Genomic DNA, 20,378 nt, shown 5'->3' on the forward strand with positions numbered 1-20,378 from the left:
TTCTAACTCATTTCTATACCTATCGCAAGAATCTTTTCTTAATATTTTCCACTACATTTTGATTAAAATTCTGAGGATGGCATGCAGCTAGCAACATGTTTATTTCTAACTTGTTGACTTTATCTGGTTTCTTTTTTTTTTTTTTTATCTGGTTTCTTTTGAGAACTTTCGGTTATTATAGGCGTCACACAAAATGTTAGATGCCGCCCAATGGTGCATTGTATTCATTGCTTCGAAGGGACCATTTTACAGTTGGTATAAATAAATATTGATTAGAAAGTTACCATTTGGAACTTCATATCTGTCTTCAATGAATAAACTTCACGTCTTGCAGACTAAAACATTCTGGCATTCTATGATAATATTCAAAAGGCAAAGTCTAGTTATATTTTTGACTGCATAAAACTCCTGCAGTTTTTATTTCATTTGACTTGTAAAATGTATAAAAAGTGAAAATATTGCTATGAGGTTTAACAAGTAAATGGTAAATTATGCACTCTCTCCACTATTAAGCAAATTTGCAATGCTATGGAACATTTAGCACTTTCTCCTAGATAGCACTCGACATTTTATATGCAGATGAGTCAATAGCTATACTGAACTTTTGCCTAACCTATGCCTTAATACACAAAATAAGCAGTGAAAATCGTCCAATTGCTTAACCAATCTGTACGTAGGAAAAAAGCCAATTGACTACTTTATATGGAATACCATTCCCAGTCATGTCACTCAGGGTATTCTCACTCAAGGGTGAGCAAAGAAACGCTCATTTTTATTTCAAATTAAAATGTTTCATGCATTCAATTAATTCTTCACATGAAAAGTGACTGTAAGATCCCAAGCAAACAAATGAGTATAGTTTTCCTGTCACAATTAATGAATGGCACTTTCTTATCTTGCAATAATTCCCATTCATCGTCATTGACTCTGGCTGTGTCAAAAACAAGAATCATGTTAAGAAGTTGAAATCAACCAACCAAAATTGCGGTCATGGCAAAATAATTGATTTTTTATCTAAATCTACATTCTGGTGGTTTACAGATCTTGAGGCAGAATCGGCTTATATAAGAGGATCAATCTGAAATTATATTTCTCAGTTACCATAAAGCACATAACTTTAGCATTTTCTGAATTAATTCTGTACTTAATTACTTAGACTGTGAAATCTATTTTCCCCTAAGTTGATTCAAACATTTTGAAGGTATAATAAAACAGTATTTGTAGAGGTAAGAGAAGCCAGAAGACTTCTCTTTTAAAAAAAATTAATTTTCAAAAAAAAAAATTTAAAAGGTTAAAAGGAAAATAAAGGAAAGCAGAGAGAGAGAGAGTAGCAGGCATCAGACTCTTCCAGTTCCATCCTCAGTAATGATGTTGTTCTGGTTGGGGGCTCTGTAGCCCTACGTTTTTTGAATGCCCTAATGCACATCCTCAGTCCATTAATTTGTTTATCATCATTGGCGCTTTGCATAACATTTCCTTCTACCCTTCCTCCCTGCATCACCTCTTTAGGGCCCAATAACTATATTTATCACCATACCTACCCTTTTCTCCTATCCTTGCTTTACAGCTCTCCCAGGGGGATGAAAGGCCTCCATATAGCACTTTGAATTTTTGACTGTCTTACAAAACTGTATCACCAATCCGTTAGGAAAGGGGGAGGGCAGGTACAAGATAATAAGTATTTGAAGTTCAGGAAAGTCAATGGGAGAAGAGTAATTTCTTGTTTTCAGACCAAAGAAAACATTATTTTCCAAACATCAAGCTAACACACAAAGCTTAAAAAATAACAATCATGGGCAGCCCGGGTGGTTCAGCGGTTTAACGCCGCTTTCGGCCCAGGGTGTGATCCTGGAGACCTGGAATCGAGTCCCACATCGGGCTCCCCGCATGGAGCCTGCTTCTCCCTCTCCCTGTGTCTCTGCCTCTCTCTCTCTCTCTCTCTCTCTCTCTCTCTCTCTCTTTCTCTCTCTCTCTCTCTCTCTCTCTGTCTCTCATGAATAAATAAAATATTCAAAATAAATAAATAAAAAATAATAATCATGATTTACTGCTAAATTGATGGTATGGTTCATATATGTTGTCATATGGGTTCTATGATTATTTCTCTAGGTATGATTAATATTGACTTGATTTTCTTCACCATTAATAGTGATAAAATTAGAAGTTCATAACTTCTGACTTCTCAGTTCATAACTTCTAAATAACCCCAATAACACAGAGGACTAAAGAAAAATATCATTGCTTGAAATTACTAGCTATTATATATAAGTTCATATATTTAATAAAAGAATAGCAAGACTACATCAAACTCAAAAGCTTCTGCACAGTAAAGGAAATCATAACCTAAAGAGAGGTAAATTACAGAATAGGAGAAAATATTTGCAAATCAGATGCTGATAAGGGATTAATATTCAAAAGATATAAAAACACATATAATTCAATAGCAAAGAATCCAATTTTGAAGTGGACAAAGGATTGGGACACCTGGGTGGCTCAGTGATTGCGTATCTGCCTTTGGCTGGGGTCATGATCCTGTGGTCCTGGGATTGAGTCCCACATCGGGTTTCCCGCATGGAGCCTGCTTCTTCTCCCTTTGCCTATGACTCTCATTCTCTCTCTCTCTCTCTCTCTCTCTCTCTCGAATGAATAAATAAAATCTTAATAAAATAAAATAAAATAAATAAAATGAAATAGACAAAGTATCTAAATAGACATTTTTTCAAAGACATACAAATGGCCAACAAGTACACCAAAAGGTGTTCAACATCACTAACTATCAGAGAATTCAAGTCAAAACTACGATAAAATATCACCTGACATCTGTTAGGGTTTCTATTACCAAAAAGACTAAAAATGAGTGTTGGTTAGAATGTGGAGTAAAGGGAACCTGTGTACAGTGTTGGTGGGAATATAAATTAGTGTAGCCATTCATTCATAAAAACATGAAAATTCCTCAAGAAATTAAAAATAGAACTAATCATCTGGTCCAGTAATGCCATTTTGGGGTATTATCTAAAGTAGATGAAAATACTAACTTGAAAAGATATCTGCACTCCCATGTTCATTGCAGCTTTATTTACAATTACCAAAACATGGAAGCAACCTAAGTGTTCATTCATGGATACATGGATAAAGAAAATGTGGCTCATATATACACAAAGGAATATCATTCAATCATAAAAAAGAAGGAAATCTTGCCACTTACAACATGGTTGGACCTTGCAGGCATAATGCTAAGGTGAAATAAATCAAAGTAGGACAAATACTGTGTGATCACACTTATATGGGGAATCTAAAAAACACATGAATGCACAGGTACACAGGACAAATTGGTGGTTGCCAAAGGAAGAGCTGGGGGTGGGCAAATGGAGGAAAAGGGTCAAATGGCACAAATTTCCACTTATAAATTAAATAAGTAATGAGGATTTAACATACAGCATGGTGACTATAGTTAATAATACTGTATTTCATATTTTTGTTTAAATTCCAGCTAATTACTTTAAGGTATAATATTAGTTTCAGGTGTTCAATTTAGTGATTCAACACTTACAAACAACACCCCATGTTCATCACAAGTGCACCTCTTAATCTCCATGACCTGTTTAGTCCATCGCCCACCCCATCTTCTGGTAACCATCAGTTTGTTCTCTATAGTTAAGAGTCTATTTTTTTGGTTTGCCTCTATCACTCTTCTTTCCCCTATGATCATTTGTTTTGTTTCTTAAATTCCAATTGTGAGTGAAATCATGTGGTATTTATATTTCTCTGACTGACTTATTTCCCTTAGCATGATATATTCTAGCTCCATCCATGTCATTGCAAATGGCAAGATTTCATTCTCTTTTTTAAAAGATTTTTATTTATTTATTTATTTATTTATTTATTTATTTATTTATTTGTTTGTTTATTTTAGAGACAGAGAGTGTGCAAGTAGATGGATGGTCAGAGAGAAAGAGAGACAAAATTTCAAGCAGACTCCCTGCTGAGAACAGAGTCCAATATGGGGCTTTATTCATGATCCTAAGATCATAACTTGAGCCAATGACTGAATAATATTCCATCGTGTGTGTGTGTGTGTGTGTGTGTGTGTATCTCACATCTACACAGTGAAGGAAACAATCAATAAAAGTAAAAGGCAAAATATTGAATAGGAGAAGATATTTGCAAATACATCTGATAAAGGGTTAGTATCCAAAATATATAAAGAATTAAAAAACTCAACACCCGGAACACCTGGGTAGCTCAGCAATTAGGCCCAGGGCATGATCCTGGAGTTCCCGGATCGAGTACCATATCAGGCTCCCAGCATGGAGCCTGCTTCTCTCCCTGTCTATGTCTCTGCTTCTCTCTTTCTGTGTCTCTCATAAATAAGTAAATGAAATCTTTTTAAAAACAAGCAAAGAAACCAAAAAGCTCAACACCCAAAAACCAAATAATCCAGTTAAAAATGGACAGAATACATGAATAGACATTTTTCCAAAGAAGACATATCGATGGCAAACTGACACATGAAAAGATGCTCAACATCATTCATATTTATGAAAATACAAATCAAAACCACAATCAGGGGCACCTGCGCTGGGTGGCTCAGTGGTTGAGCATCAGCATTTGGCTCAGGTGGTGATCCTGGAATCCTAGGATCAAATCCTACATCAGGTTTCCTACAGGAAGCCTTGTTCTCCCTCTGCCTATGTCTCTGCCTCTTTCTCTCTGTGTCTCTCATAGTAAAAACTACAATGAGATATCACCTCACACCAGTCATACATAATGGCTAAAATTAACAACACAAGAAACAGCAGATGTTGGCAAGGATGCAGAGAAAGGGGAATACTCTTACACTGTTGATGGGAATGCAAACTGGTCCAGCCACTCTGGAAAATAGTATTTTTTAATTTTTAAAAAGTTAAAAGTAGGACTACCCTATGACCCAGCACTTGCAGTAGGTATCTACCCAAAGGATGTAAAAATACTAATTTGAAGGAAGATATGCATTCCGATGCTTATAGCAGCATTAGCCAAATTACAGAAAAAGTTCATTGACTGATGAATGGATAAAGAGGATGTATTGTATATTTGAAAGCTCCTAAAAGGATAGATCTTAAAATTTCTCATCACAAGAAAAAAAATGTAACTATAAGTGATGATGGATGTTTACCACTTACTGTGGTGATCAGCAATATATGTAAATAATGAATCATTATATTTTGTACCTGAAACTAATATTGTATGTCAATTATACCTCAGTGCTTTTTAAAAAGCAAGATCAGAAAAGCAAATAAACAAGTTTTTTTTTTAATTTGAGGTGTTCACTGACCCTAAACTTCCCAAACATTGAAAATCTTTTGTAAAGCCCATATCTTACAATACTGTACACAATGAAATTCCAATCACATTCATCCACTAGTTTTAAAAACCCTTTGTTGTTCCTTTGGGCACCTGCATAAGGAAAACTGAAAACCAAAGGAAAAGAATTGATGTGATACATCAGAACTCATTATCAATATAGTTCAGGAAGTAAGAGCTAGAAAGGCAGCCACCAAGTGGAAAGTCTCATAGACAGTGAAGCTTTGGCAAGGAGGACTGGATCTAAGTGTTATAGCAAGAAGTGTTCAAAGGAAATTGAGAGCTAAGATTTGGCAGCAGCCCAACTAGAAATCAAGTCTCACCATGTGTAAGTTTGGTAACAGGGGAACCAGAGGAGTCTATTTGGAGCAAAATGCAAGCAGATATCAAGACTTTGAGATGGCATTTTATATCCTGGAAGAAAGCTGAGAATGATCAAAGCTAAAGCCTGGTACTCTGAAAGGATCCGGAGAAATATATCTATTTGACTGAAATGGGAATTAGGTCATCATACCTTTGAATGTTGGATGGTCTGGTCAAATTGTACCACAATCTAGTTGGAGAAAGGAGAGACAGAAGACAGAAATGAAATATTTCAAAGTTTGACCAAAGCTAGCCTGAGTGATAGCCTGCCGAGAAAAACCAGGACATATGATAAATATTAACAGGATAGGAAAAAAGGAGAAAGGAGTGTTAAGAGTGAACTTCAATTTCAGAACTAATACAGGAAAACACCCATTTTTGATCAGTGGTCCTCCCTGCTCTAGTCTAATCAGCGATGTGTCGGATACCAAACTCCCCTCACCACTGAGTCAAGGGCCTGTGGTTGCATATGAATTCCTGACTAAAATTATCTTGTGCTGGGTGGACAAATTCTAACAGACATCACTGGGCACTTTTATTCTTTGACTACAGCTATTTTTTCTGGAAGTGGGTGAGTTAATATGTAAAAGATTCATGAATCTTTTCAGGAATAAGGGTCTGATTATGATTTACATCATCCATAAGTCAAGATACAGACTAAAGTTTTATTTGTGCCTCTTAGTCTCTTCCTGGGAGTTTTGTGGGCACCTGAAGATTATAACCCTTCAAAATCTTACTTAACTACAGGGGAATAAATCAAAGATGAAAACACAAAATGCAAAAGTATCCTTGTTTCCAAAAGCATCATTTCATACTTCCATCTACTTTCAATAATTTGTGAAGCCTTACTAAACATATGGAAACCATCTTTTGTATTGGGAAAAAAGAAAATTTTTATATTAGCACTCAACCAGTTCTATACTTTCTTTGTCTTATCAACCTATTTTTCCCCTGATTATATTTCTGGACTATAAAATCAGGAAGAAGGGATTCCCACTTTCACATGCCTCTGAATACAAACGGTTCTATCTCCTCTCAGGTGTGATATTCTTTAAAGGACGCAAACAATAATTTAACATTTTTCCAATAGCACAAACTTAACTTACCCTGAGGAGAAGAAATATTGAAGTACAAGATGAAAGTGTATCATTTTAGAAGCACTCATCACTGGATATGCCCGGAAGTCCCTGCATGCACTCTACTGCTTTATTTAGATGCTCTGTTCAAAGCTTTAAAATATGAAAGAAATGACATGCTTGAAAAATATTAGAAATTGGACATTGTTAACTCATTCTCTATGTGAAGTAAACTTTATACAAGTAAATATATATGGATAGATATGGATATATGTGATACAGATACACACACAAGCACCATTTTGTTCCATGATCACTACATATATAGAAATAGATTTTTAAATAACTAAAAATATTCAATCCAAAATATTCAAATCTTCCAGATTAATAATAACAACATAAGCAAGTATATACATAAATATGGGTAGCTATATATGCATGCATAATTATGTATATGTTACTATACGCTGTACGTATGCATACAAAGTATATATGTGTGTGTATATATATATATATATATAATTTATTTTCTTTTATGTGCATGGCAATACATAAATGTCCTAGTAAATCAATTATGGGTTAGATCAACTCTTTGGTCTATTTTTCTTTGTTTTAAATCAAATGGCTATTCCAGACAAGCAAAAATCTCCCAAGTGAACTTCTTTTGGCACTCACATGAATTCAACTAGCCATTTTCTCCAACAAGATATGTCTTGACTAAATATGATTGCATCTTATAGGAAGTATGTTCTGATGTACAATGTTTTCATGCCACGTAAGTTACAGGCCACTTACTTTAATTAAATCCACTTTGAACAGCTTTATTGAGCTTTATTCACATACCGCACAATCCATCCATTAAAAATGTACCACTCAATGGTTTGTAGTATGTTCACATAGTTGTACAACCACCACCATGATCAATTTATTCCCCATTTCCTCACTCCTCATTAGCCCTTCTATCCTACTTTCTGCCTTTATTAATTTGTCTTTTCTGAATATTTCATATAAATGGAATCATACAATATGTGGTCTGTTGTAACTTGTTTCTTTCACATAAGTGTGTTTTTAAGGTCTAGCCATACTGGAACATGTGTCAGTACTTCTTTATTTCTTTTTATTGACAAATAATACTCTTTCATATGAAAATTTCACATATTCTTAAATGTATTCATCATAAACATTTGGATTTTTTCTTCCTTTAGGCTATTATGAACATGCTGCTATGAATATTCATATATATGTTTTGCATGTGCCTATGTTTTTATTTATCTTGTTACGTACTTAGGAGTGGAACTACTGGTTCATGCAGTCACTCTATGTTTAACATTCTGAGAGATCTCAAAACTGTTTTCCAAAGAAGCTGCATCATTTTATATTCTTACTAGCAGTACATGAGGTTGTGGTGTCTCCACATCCTCACTGACACAGACCTGTCTTTTTTATTATAGCCATCTTCATCGGTATGAAATAGAATCTTATTGTGTTTTTTTTTTAATTTTTATTTAAATTGCAGCTAGTTAGCATTCAGTCTTATATTAGTTTCTGGTGTATAGTCGAGTGATTTAACATTTCCATACAATACATGGTGCTCATCACAAGTGCCCTCCTTAATCCGCATCACCTTTTTTTACCCATCTCCCCACTCACCTCCCTCTGGTAACCATCAGTTTGTCCTCTAGAGTTAAGAATCTGTTTTTGGTTTGCCTCTCTTTTTGCCCCTTTGCTTGTTTGTTTTGTTTCTTAAATGCTACAAAGTATTTACCCAAAGAATACAAAAATACTAACTTGAAGAGATACATGCACCTGATGGTTATAGCAGCATTATCTATAACAGCCAAATTATGGAAACAACCCAAGTGTCCATTGACTGATGAATGGATAAAGAAGAACTGGCATATATAGATATAGATAGATACGAGATAGATATAGATGAAAGATGGATAGATAATGGAATATTACTCAGCCATAAAAAATGAAATCTTGCCATTTGCAATGACCTGAATGGAGCTAGAGAATATTATGCTAAGCAAAATAAGTCATCAAAGAAAGACGAATACCATACAATTTCTTATTTGCTTTATATTGGCACTATCTGATGGCTAAAGGTGGTGAGCATCTCTTCATTGGCTTATTGATGATTTTTGTGTATGTGCATGTGTGTGTGTTCTCTGGAGAAATATATATTCATATACACTGTCCATGTTTTATTGAGTTTCTTGTCTTTTTATCGCTGCTTTTTAAGAGTTCTTTATATAGTGTAGATACAAGTTCTCTATCAAATATATGACTTATAAATATTTTCCCCCATTCTGTGGCTTATCTTTTCTACTTTCTTGCTAGCATCCTTTAAAACACAAAAGTTTTTAATTTTGATGAAATCCAGTTTATTTCTTTTTTGATTTTGTTGTTTGTACTTTTGATGTCATAGCTAAGGAATCATTGCTTAATTTAAAATCACAAACCTTATGCCTGTGTTTTCTCCTAGAGTTTTAAAGTTTTAACTCATATTTAGGTCTTTAATCCATTTTTATCTAGTTTCTGTAAATGGCATCAGAGGTCCAACTTAATCCTTTTGCATGTAGATATCCAGTTGTCCCAGGACTACTTATTGAAAAGACTATTCTCTCCTCCAATGAATTATCTTGGCATCATTGTGAAAATTAATTGGCTATAAATGTGAGTTTATTCTGGACTCTCAGTTCTATCCCATTGGTTTATATGCCTATCTTTATGTCAGCGTCACATTGTCTTGATTACTATAGCTTTGCAGTAAGTTTTAAAGTCTTAAAATCTTAAAAAAAAAGAAAAAAAAAAGGGCAGCCCCAGTGGCCCAGCGGCCCGGGGTATGATCCTAGAGACCGGTATCGAGTCCACATCGGGGTCCCTGCATGGAGCCTGCTTCTCCCTCTGCCTGTGACTCTGCCTTTCAATCTCTCTCTCTCTCTCTCTCTGTCTGTCATGAATAAAGAAGTAAAATCTTTAAAAAGTATGTTAAAAAGTCTGAAACTGTGAGACTCTCACTCTTATTTGTGCTTCAAGATTGCTTTGACAATTTTTGCTCCTTTGAGTTTCCATATGAATTTAGGATCAATTTGTCATTTTCTGCAAAGTAGCTAACTATGATCTTGATAAAGATTGCATTGAATCTATAAATCAATTTGGAAACATTGCCATCATAGCAACATTAACTCTTTCAATCCATGAACATAGAATGTTTTTTCACTTATTTGGATCTTTATTTTCTTTCAACTATGCTCTGTAGCTTTCAAAGTGTAAGTTTTGTACTTCTTTTTTTTATTTCTATATGTGTACTATTCTTTTTGATGATATAATAAATACAATTGTTTTCTTAATTCCATTTTGGGAATGAAACTTCTTTGCAAGTATATAGAAATAGAGGGTTTTTTGGACATTGGTCTTGAATCCTGCAAACTTGCTGAACTTGTTAATTAGTTGTAATGGTTTTTAATGGATCCCTTAGGATTTTCTGTGTATAATATCATGTCATCTACAAAAGGAGATCACTTTTATTCTTCCTTTCCAATCAGGCTCCTTTTCTTTTTATAGTTTTATTGCCTTATTGTCCAACCTACAACCAATACAATGTTGAATAGAAGTGTGGCAATCAACATCCTTGTCTTCTTCTGGATATCAGGAAAAATAACTCAACCTTTCACTACTAAGTATAATGTTGCCTGTGGGATTTTTGTAGATGTCTTTCACCAGGAAGTTCTTTAATTGTTAATGAAGGCAAATTACATGTTAAGGGACAACATGATTCCCTATGCTAAAAAGTTTTCAGTTTTAGCTGCCAGCTCATTACATTAAGGTCTAACTGGTAGCTCTCCAATTCAAATGACAGAATAAGAGAACCAATATATTTAAAATCTAATAAAATTAAGATTTTTTTTCACATATACTCAGTGAAATCTCACTCTGGGTTTGATGCATATCATAACCCAACTCTCAGAGAATTTATGGAACTTTCCAAAATCATGAATACTATATTAATGCCAGGATTTGACCCATAGATCCTCAGTGTCCAAGAAAAATACAGTCCAGTGTGAATTAGTCATTTAGGCTTAATAAAAATGCTTACTATTAAAAAAATAAAAGAAAAAAAGATTGTTCTTATTGAAATAGACAATTTAAAGATGATTTGCTCCTTTTGCTATTATTCTTTCAGGATGTCTGAAATTTTTCTATTAAACTACAACTTTTTTAAGATACAAGTTTAAGTTACACTGCTATTACAATAGACATATGCAAGTACTTTTTAATCAGATCCTTCAGCTCTTTCAGCTCTTTCTGCTCCAAACAGGCAATAATATTCACGTGTGCATTTAATGGAAAAAAATGTATATTTTCAACAAAAAAAAAAGTTTGACTTTCAATGATGTATTTTTTAACACTTGTAGCTTAATTAAAAGATAGAACTAGGGGATCCCTGGGTTGCTCAGCGGTTTGGCGCCTGCTTGTGGCCCAGGGCACGATCCTGGAGTCCCACTTTGGGCTCCTGACATGGAGCCTGCTTATCCCTCTACCTGCGTCTCTCTCTCTCTCTCTCTCTCTCTCTCTCTTTGTCTATGTCTATCATGAATAAATTTAAAAAAAGATAGAATTAGTTTTAGGCCTTCAGGCAATTTCTGGGCATTGTCAAACACACACACACACACACAAACATGCATCTAGTTATTTAACAATAGTTTTAATGCATTCAGATACAAGGCCTTTGGACAGAAGACAGTGCTGAGTATCATTTTGGAAAAAAAAATGAGTTTCTTCCTAGTAAGAAGATGATTTTAAGTCAGTGCACTTATGGCCAAACTATTATGTGTATCCTTAAATAGTGGTAGAATGTAATTTGAGGCCAGAGCTGATAAATCAGAGTCATTTGTCTGATAGGGTAAATGGAATTTTTTCAAATGGCATTTAGAAAAAGAGCAAAATATTTGGAATTCAGCCCTGTCCAAAGATAAAGAATATTCTCCTAAAGAGGAATTGCAAATAGAAGGAAGGAAAGGCCATCTGTGTGTTCTTCTTTTTAGCTGCCAGCTCATTACATTGCATGACAAAAAATCACATGGAGATTTCAACCTAGCATATATACTCACTGTGTATTTGACAGTATGTCTCCTGCCAGATGTTTTCTGGACAGAATTCTGATGTGATAAGGCTTTTTTTCTATTATTTAAAACAGATAGGTAGATAGATAGATGATAGATACAGATAGAAGATAGATAGATGATAGATAGATAGATAGATAGATAGATAGATAGATAGATAGATGATAGATAATACATCACTATTACCAGATATCACTACAATAAAGGAAATTTGGACATTTCAATATCTGCTAAGACTGCAACTATATCTTAGAATTTATCTCTTTATACTTTCAATTCAAGTCTATTGAATAAATGGCAGGATATCCAGATTCGCTTAAAACATACATTTCAAGAAACCAATAACTTTTGATTTATGTTCCTGAAATTACGTTTCATTTGTATTTCTTAAATCAAGTTTTGACTTTCTTTCTTAAATTTATCCTGCACTGAACATTCATCATACTCTCATAGAACTATATCCAGAGTCTTTTATAGTGATTCAAAGTGACTGTAGAAAAACCTCACACATATTGACTCTGTTTAACCAATATTAAAGACCTATTGAGGGAATTAGTCAATTTCCAGGGGATATGCACTGAGAAAAATATGAAACATTTTCTTTTCACTTCTTTAAAGTTTTTATTTAAATTCCAGTTAGTTAACATACAGTATAATATTAGTTTTCTGTGTACAATATAGTGATTCCACACTTCCATATGACACCCGATGCTCATCACAACCGGTGCACTCCTTAATCCCCATCACTTGTTTCACCAACCCCACACCCACCTCCCCTCTGATAACCATCAGTTTTATTCTCTATAGTTAACAGTCCATTTCTCAGGATGCCTGAGCAGCTCAATAGTTGATCATCTGCTTTCAGCTCAGGTCATGATCCCAGAGTCCTGAGATAAAGCCCCACATCAGGCCTTCCAAGGAGAGCCTGCTTCTCCCTCCGTCTGTGTCTCTGCTCCCTCTGTGTCTCTAATGAATAAATAAATATGATCTTTTAATGTATGATCTTTTATCATACATTTAAGAAAATGTATGATAAAAATGTTAATTGTTTTTACAGTGTAAACCAAACTGCATAAGGAACATACTATCTGAAAGCATATGTAATATTTTATTTTGGAAAGATATTCCCTGCAAGAGCAAGGATTTTCAGTTTGTTCATATTTGCATCCCAAGTGCCTAGGACAGCTCCCAGCCCATAGAAAGAGTTAAATCAATACTATCTTCATGAACATAATCTATTGATTAGTCAGGGATAAAATAGGCCTGATCTGATCCTCGGTTTTTCTCTCTCTCCCTTTGCTCATTTTTTTTTTACTTTTCTGAATTGAATGCTACAGTATAACTTTTCTGAAAAAAAAATCCATAATTATGGGAAGGGTAGAACAGGGCACCATACGGGACATACTCCTGAGGTGGGCATTTTCTGCTAACTATGAAGAAATTCCGTGGTTGAATGCAATGCCCTAAGGTGAACAAGCCTCCTCTCACATGGTTATAGTGTGTCTATCTGACATGAAATCAAAATAGGTCCTGGATGATAAATAAATATTTGTTGAATTGAACTAAAATACCTTCTCCCCCTTCTGATGATTCCCTATGCTCAAAAGTTTTCAGAGCACCTAAACTGGTGTAGTGCATGGTACTTACACTGATCTCAGGAGTGATGCTGTGCAGTACATTGCTGTTTTTCATGAACACAGTCGAAATCTTTCCCTATAAAAACTGGCTCTGGAAATGCAATAAGCAAAGAATGGAAAAGCCGTATTTGAATACATGCAGAGGATTTGTCGTTCTAAGAAACAATCTGCACTCTACAGCTTGATTTATCTCTCACCATAATCCTCTTAGCTAAAGGAACAAGATAAATGAATAATCTTTGAGAAAATGTTGTTTTTTCCACACTGAGTACAATAACAAATATCAGAGTGAAAGTGAAAACAGAAATTGTCACAGATCTAAGAACCTAACTGAATAGCTTTAAAATAGATTTTTAAATATATTATTCTTGTAAAGTGTACAATAGATTTGAAAATATTACCAGAAGTTTTAAAAATACCCCAGTGATTGTACTTAGTAACATTATTTATAGGAATTTATTCTAAAAATATAATATGCATCACCCAAAGACATTTAAAAAAAAAATCTTCATAAGAGTAAGAAATCAAAAGCAACCTGAATGCTCAATAAAGGAGATTGCTGGGATGCCTGGGTGGCTCAACGGTTGAGTGTCTCCCTTCGGCTGAGGACATGATCCTTGAATTCCAGGACTGATTCCCCGTATCGGGCTCCCTGCAGGGAACCTGCTTCTCTCTCTGCCTAGGTCTCTGCCTCTTTTTCGTGTCTCTCACAAATAAATAAATAAAATATTTAAAAAATAAAATAAAGGAGATTGTTTATCTCTGTGTAATTTTATAACCATTAAAATCAGTAATAATATGTACAAACACAAAGTGTAAAGCAGTATTTTAATACAATGATATGATTAGAAAGATAACAGTGGTTTAGTTGTAGAATCATGGGAAGTTTCCTAAACAATGTTTATTCTCAGAAAATGTATGATAAAAATGTTAATTGTTTTTACAGTGTAAACCAAACTGCATAAGGAACATACTATCTGAAAGCATATGTAATATTTTATTTTGGAAAGATATTCCCTGCAAGAGCAAGGATTTTCAGTTTGTTCATATTTGCATCCCAAGTGCCTAGGACAGCTCCCAGCCCATAGAAAGAGTTAAATCAATACTATCTTCATGAACATAATCTATTGATTAGTCAGGGATAAAATAGGCCTCTTGGTTCTCCTCACCTGGGATTGTGCAGGATTCAGGTAATTAGTCTTACTTTATTTTTTAAGATTTTATTTATTTATTTATCTGACAGAGAGAGAGCACAATGAGGTAAAGCAGCAAGCAGATAAAGACGGAGAAGCAGGCTCCCCACAGGGCATTGAGCCCAACATGGGGCTCAATCCCAGGATAATGACCTGAACCTAAGGCAGAGGCTTACCTGACTGAGCCACCCAGGGGCCCCAGCTAGTTTTATTTCCTATAAAGTTGCTACCATTTCATACATCACTTCTCTCTAGTGGGAAAGGGAGACACACCATGGGCCTCCAATTCTTACTTACAGAAATTTTTATCCTTTAAAGATATAAAATAAATGTATATCATCTTGGTCGAATTTCATTTTAGAAATGACACATCTTATGAAACAGTATATCACAGTCAAGTATAAACTAACACATTTAACTATATTGAATTCACCATTATAACTTTGACTCTTCATCTGCCCTTACTAAAAATAACTATCATAGTCTGTCCATATTTGTATGACCTTAGATAGTAATTTGAGAAATCTATTCCATGGCCATCTGTTTTTAAATATAAAAGTAACAGATTCTCCTTAAATAACATCATGTAATAAAATGAGCTTTTTTAAAGCACAGCACACACACACATACACACACACACACACACACACACACACACAATTTTTCCTGAGTGGTTTGGAAGAAAACTAGAAATTGTCCTTATTATTCCAATGAAATAACATAAGTTGTATAATGTTGTTATAATACCAAGTATATGTTCAGCAAAATTAACTTGTGCTCTAAGGATTTCCCTTCAAGGAATAATTTTTAATAACATTTCTCTCATTGTAATATTTTCCTTTCAAAAGCACAGGGACTGCTAAATTTATTCATTACTTCTACAATTTGAAACACTGACTCCAAGAAACAGAAAGGAAACATGAATACAATTTATAGAAAATGAAAAGCTAAAAGAAGTTGACCTAGTTATGTCTGAATTATTACACCAGCTGCTCTCCATGCTGTATTTGACACCATCATGAAAACCAGACCTCTCAGCTGTAGGCATGGAGGCATGGCCACCACAGCAGAACTAAAGCCAAAAAGCTTTATGTGATAAGCAAAAGCCTACATATGAAACACACACAGTGCTCCATGTTGTTTCAGAAAACTTGAGTGTCAGTGTCAATCCAAAAAAGAAAAGCATAAGGAAAAGGTGATTCTTGAACTGTAGTCTAGTTAAGTTACTACAGTACAGAAAAACAGAGCTCCCTTTGGTACCTAGTTCTGTAAGGTCACAATCATCCACAAGGATTTCCCAAAATTAGGGGAAGAAATCATAGCTCTTTTAAGAAAAGAAATGTCCTGAGTGCCTGGGTGGCTCAACTGGGTAAGCAGTCGACTCTTGGTTTCCACCCAGGTCATGATCTCAGGGTGCTGGGATTGAGCCCAATGTCAGTCTCTGTGCTTAGTGCAGGGTCGGCTTGGGATGCTCTCCTTCTCCCTCTGTGCCTCCCCTTGCTCTCCCTCTCTCTAAAAAAAATGAATAAATAGAATAAAAGAAAAAAGAAAAGGAATGTCCCCCTTTTCTTAATAAGCTTAATAATAGATTAGGAGGAAAAATAAAAATGTAATAAAAAATAAAAATAATAGCATAGGAGGAAAAATTCTAAAAAGTCACTATTGTCTCACAATACCATTGAACTGTCAGTCTTCTTTTATCTTTTTCATTTATTCTTAAAAACAAGATTTAGAAATTAAGCAGCTCTAAGCTTGGACTCTTCAAATTTAAGATTTATAGTTTTGAAACTTTATTTTCTGCAAGAGGAATGGGAGTCTCTCTTCCATATCTATATCCACCAGACAAAGTTAAAATTTAAAAAGTCATTATTACTATACCCTATTCCAAAGTTTCCTAATTTAATGATCTATTAATTTATTCATTCAACAAATATTTACAAAGTGTCTATATAGGCTAAAACATGTTCTGCACTGGGGATACAGTAGTTAAAAAAAACAAAAATAAACAAAATGCCTTCTCTTGTGGATTACACATGGTCAAATAATAATTAAAATATTACAGGTAATAATATTATAGCCAATAATAGTAATAAAGCTAATAATGACAATAAGTAGGTTAAAATACTAATAAATAGGTAATAGTAATAATATAATAAATAGCTAAGTTACATAGGAAGTAAGCATTATTGAAAAAATAAATAAGAAGCCAAATAGAGTCCAGAAGTATATGCACATATATAAAATCATATATGATTTTTTAAAAAACATAAATAAATTATGGTTTTTAATAAATCATAAAAACATATGGAGAAATCTTAATGGACATTACTATGTGAAGGATTCAATATGAAGGGGCTACATACTAGATGATTTCAACTATATGATATTTTGGGAAAAGCAAAAGTATAAGGAGAGTTTAAAGACCAGGGTAAGGGAAGAATATGTGAATAGGTAAAGCAGAGAGGATGTTTAGGGGAGTGAAAATACTCTGCACGATACCATAATGACAGAAACACATTATACACATGTCCAAACCCATAGAAGAAACCACAGGAAGAGTCCGCCATAATGTTGTAAACTATGGACTTTGGGTGATAATGATGTGTCCACATGTTCATGAATTGTAACAAATGTATCATTCTGGTGGAGGAAACCCAGGTGCAGCCTCCAAGATCTGGGCTAGTGAGAGTGGAAAGAAAGATGGAGAAGGAAAAGCAACAGAGCTCAGATCATAGGGGACTTTGTAGACCTTTTATCATGATAAGAAAGTTCCTTCTACTCTAGGTTCTCTGAGAGTCACCGAATAGAGAAATACATTGTTTTCCTATGAATACCCTGATTTTTACTAAACATTTACATCCATCAGGAGAATCTAGGTTATGCTTGGTAATTAATGACCCCAAATGCAGTGACTTAGAACTATAGCAGTTTTGCTGAACCTTGCTGTGCTGCACATCATCCTTTTTCAGGATTCCATACCTTGCTCCAGGGCTCTGACAATGGCCAAGACAGAAAAAATGGCAGGGGGTGGGGGTTCATAGCAAATCATGCACTGGACATTAAATCCCACCTGCAAGTGACCCATCACTTCCACAGCCATTTTAATGTTAAAGGAAATCCCGTGTCCACTCCAAACTTTGAGGATGCCCGTAGGAGACACTTTTGGTGAAAACACTAATAAATAACCATAATATTAATTACTAGGGTTTTTTCAAATATGTATTTACTTATTTGAGAGAGAGGGAGAGTATGTGCATGTGGAGGGGAGGGGCAAAGGGAGAGGGAGGGAGAGAATCTCAAGCATACTCTCTACTGAGTGCAGAGTCTGACATGGGGCTCTCACAACCCTGAGATCATGACCTAAACAGAAACCAAGAGTCAGACATTTAACCCACTCAGCGAGCGACCCAGGCACCACTAATTATTAGTTTTCTACAAAGTAAAAAGATAATCATAATGCTTTTGATCATTACCCTAATCTGATATCAATAATGAGTAAACATATGCAATGTTACTTTTGATATTTAGTCAGATAACATCTCTAATAACTATTATGTTCATATTTCTTTCTACAAATCTGTTTAGTTTCCCTATCTTCGGTACACCCCAAGGTTTCATAGGAAATTAAGTTACCCCAGAGAACTGTATTTTTTTTTCTGTCCATAATTTTTCTTTTCTTAGGGAAGTCAGCAATAAATGCCATATGGACAAAGCCTTTTATCATCAGATGTTTTAATTTCTTAATCATGTATTCTGGCAAAAGACAGTTTTCCTTTAGTGTTTCTTTTTCCTGCCCTGAGAACTGTTTGATTGTTTCTGGCATCTGTGCTTTTGCCTTTTTCTGTTAACACAGAGGCAAGCAAAGCTGTAGGGGTTTGGCAATGCCTCCATCTGCGACAAATCCATTGCTCTTGCCATGTTTTATTGCTCTCATTCTGGGAACGAGGGTGTTAAAAGAGTAATATGCTAACTGGGAATGGATGTCCAGAGGGTAAAACCATCAAACCAGAGAGGACTGCTCTGTACTGGGGAAGATGCATCATTTGACCTCTGGAAGTGGTTTTGACAGGCCTCTCCTTCAAAAAGGAAAGTTTCTCAGTTGAAAAGTTTGCTGAGGATATGTCCACTCCAGTTCATCTTTAAGTACTTGAGATTTAAGATATATTAGCCTTCAGCCTTCAGCCTTAGTCTTGGGTTCCATTCGGGCATTTGGAGCACTTATATCCAACAAACTCTTTGTTACACATTCACCTGGTTTAAAATATGCTGACCATCCACACTGCCTTTTATATATATTTTGGTCTCCTCTTTTATGTTGTTGGCACTTTTCATTGGTGACTTGCCATTTCCAGTTCAGTCTTTTCCACTGCTATTCAGATAGATGGCAAATCTAACCTTTGGGAATTGTTTAAGATCATTTATCTTAGAGACACCTGGGTGGCTCCGTAGTTGAGCATCTGCCTTCGGCTCAGGTTGTGGTCCCAGGTCCTGGGATAGAGCCCCACATCAGGCTTCCCTTAGGGAGCCTTCTTCTCCCTCTGCCTGTGTCTCTGCCTCTCTCTCTGTATCTCTCATGAATAAATAAATAAAACCCCTTTTAAAAAAAGATCATTTATCTTCTTTTTTCCATTTCCCATCTGTGTATTTATCCCACATCATTTGGTTTTCTATTTCAACCAGAGGAAAACATAACACTTATTTTTTTAAATCCTTCTCAAGAGGGTATTTTAACTGATTTTCCAGAGATTCTATTTTTTTAAAGTAGACTCTACACTCAATGTGGGACTCTAACTTGCAACCCTGAGATCAAGAGCTGGCATCCTCTGTCAACTAAGCCCACCAGGCACCAGACATTTTCTAGAAATTTGAGGTTAATTTGCAACAAAGTATATTCATCCTGAACTACAAAGTAAACTAGAGGTTTAGCTTTGTATTTTTTATTGTTTTAATAATAGGATGAAACAGAAAACCTTCAAAACATCATTACTCAAGAAATATATAACAACATGTATAAAAGATGAACAAAAAGAGTAAATATGGAATGCATATGTGTATTACTTTAAAAACACACTTCATTCTAATTTTTAACAACTATTACACCATGTATTTTAGCATTTATCCTCAAAAATGCCTGAGAACCACCAGAGAATTTCATACCAACTTTGACTCATCCTACGACAATTGTTCATCTTATAAAAAGTACATGCACAGCCATTTTTATTGGATTGTTCCTTTCTTGCGCTCATGACTTCAATCAAGAGCTGCATGGTGGAAGGGAGTATCATCTCCGACTTCACAGCTTGAGAAATGTGGCTTTCCTGTCCTGTGGGGACTCATGAAATCCTTCTTCTTCCATCAGGCTTTTTTCAAAGATAAGTGGAGAAGTTCCTCCACTATGTTAAGCCTGCATCTGAGCCTCTCACCCCTTCGTGGGGTAGGATTACATCTCCTTTTGAAAGAAGACTGATAGCGTTCCTTCTCCTCCACGGACTTCTCACTGGCCATCCTCTCTGCCTTACTAACCTCCTTTCTCCTTTAAGGATTTATTCAAAATTCAACTTCTCAGGGATACATCTCTTATCATGCCTTAAAATTGCTTAACTCCATTTTCCATGATGCAAACTCCAACCCCATGCT

Source organism: Canis aureus, chromosome 30, assembly GCF_053574225.1.
Source record: "Canis aureus isolate CA01 chromosome 30, VMU_Caureus_v.1.0, whole genome shotgun sequence".
NCBI classification, from domain to species: domain Eukaryota; kingdom Metazoa; phylum Chordata; class Mammalia; order Carnivora; family Canidae; genus Canis; species Canis aureus.